Source organism: Lipotes vexillifer, unplaced genomic scaffold (assembly GCF_000442215.2).
Source record: "Lipotes vexillifer unplaced genomic scaffold, Lipotes_vexillifer_v1.1 scaffold591, whole genome shotgun sequence".
Classification (NCBI taxonomy): domain Eukaryota; kingdom Metazoa; phylum Chordata; class Mammalia; order Artiodactyla; family Lipotidae; genus Lipotes; species Lipotes vexillifer.
In genome coordinates, this window is record NW_006791954.1 from 4,908,647 (window position 1) to 4,910,610 (window position 1,964).

Sequence of the window (1,964 nt, forward strand, 5' to 3'; positions counted from 1 at the left end):
AAAAAAAAAAAAAAAAAAAAAAAAAAGCATGATTCCAGTGAAATATCCAGTTCCAAGAATTAGGGTTTCCAGAGGCTGTGCATATTCAGCTTCCATTCCAAATGGCGCCTGAAGCTCATGACAAATTTTATGAATATACTTATGTATTCTTTTGTGGTTTAAGAGCCTATGCAGGAAATAGTGCCAGGTATCCTCAATCACTGCGCAGCCAAAGCATCTTGCCAAAAGCATGTACCATCTTGGCATTGTTTCCCAATCATAAGGAATATTGAAATACTCTGTAAAATAATAGGTTCCACAAATCAAAGAAGCTGGATACAAAAATGATTAAAGAGAAGCACTTTAAAATATTTCCATTGATTTTTCCCACGTTTCTGGTTTATCCTTTTGAATTTTGTACTTTTTCATGTAAGGTATAAATTGAAACAAAAATCCAGGTAAACAGAACAAGAAATAAAGGACCTCATGAACTATGAGGGATCCCCATGTTGCAATCTGGAACTTTGTATAATTATTCAACATATAGTTCCAAGCATTTTAAAATGGTTTCTGCAGAGGATTCTCAGGTAAAAGTGAATCTCCATATCCCACAGCCAGGGATGCTGAACTAAAGATGCTGATACTTTCATTTGTTGCCATTTTTCAAATCGCAGCAGACAGCCTTATAATTCTGCACACCGCTGGGTCTGCGGCCACCGCCTCTGGAGCATCGCTAGGCACTCCTGTCTTCACTTCTTGAGCTTAGTTCTGTTGTCACCGACGGTACCAGGCAGCCCTTTGCATACAGCACCCCTGGAGCCACATGTGGCCAAAGCGTGTGGCATTCATGGCAACACCCATGTGTCTGTTCTTCAAATTCAATTCCTTTCCCACCTGGGCACATAGTAAGACTACATTTCCCAGTCTCCCCTGCAGTCAGACAGAATCATGGGCTGAGTTCTGGCCAGTGGAATGTGGCTGAAGAAATGTAAACCATGCCATGTCCTGGTCTGACCTCTGAAAACTTCACCGTGGCTCACTCTCTTCCCCTGTCCGGTGGCCGGATGTGGGGGACCCAGGGGAGGATGGCAAGGCCCTTGCTACAGTGGGCTGTAAGCGGCTTGAGTTCCTGAAGAGCTATGAGTAACAGAGCCTATGCCCATTTCACCTGTGTGAGAAAGACATCTTTATAAGTGAAGCCATGGAAACGCTGGAGTGGGTACAGCAGGTGACAGCCCGAGTAACAGTGTCTGACCCCAGATGAGAAGTCAGGGGGTTTGAATTCTTTAAGATTTTTTCTTTTGGCCATGCCATGTGGCTTGTGGCATCTTAGTTCCCCCACCAGGGATTGAACCCGGGCCCTCAGCAGTGAAAGCACTGAGTCCTAACCATTGGACCGCCAGGGAATTCCCAAATTCTTTAAGATTTTTTAGTGTGGGAGTTACAGGTTTAGTCTCTGGAGCCGGACACCCAATTTCTCCCATAGATGGACCACGTGACTCGGAAAATTGATTAATGTTTCTGAGCCTCAGTTTCCTCACTTGTAAATGTATGCGCATCACAGGGTGTTTGGAAGGTATGTACAGTGATGGGCATACTAGGTTCGTTGGCCCTGCTGGACTGTGAGGGATCCTCCAAGGCAGGGATGGTTTTGATTCATCTCTCTGGGTCCCTGCTAGGCCTGGCACAGTGTCCAATGTCCAGTGGCCCCTGCCCAGGTGGCTCCTTGTCTGGAGAGGACTCAGAGCTCTCAGCTGTACCCTAAAGCAGGCTGGGATGTGCCATAGAGGAGAGGTACCAGCAAAGTGCTGTCCGGGGGAGATTAATTCGGCCTGGGTTTCAGGCTGAGGACTTCACGGAGGAGGTGGTATTTCATCAAGTCCTTGAAGGAGAAAGGGTGGCATTTGTATCACAGATGTCGACCACTCTTGCTCTAGGTTAAGCAAAGTTCCCATGAGTTAAATCCTGAGGTAGAAAGAGCTGGA

At 46.1% G+C, this 1,964-nt stretch overlaps 1 pseudogene; it reads right to left on the minus strand.

Annotated features, from left to right (window-relative positions):
- LOC103084170 (methylsterol monooxygenase 1-like) overlaps positions 1–639 on the minus strand; it is a 1,143-nt pseudogene extending 504 nt beyond the window's left edge.
- Positions 640–1,964: the final 1,325 nt, after the last annotated feature.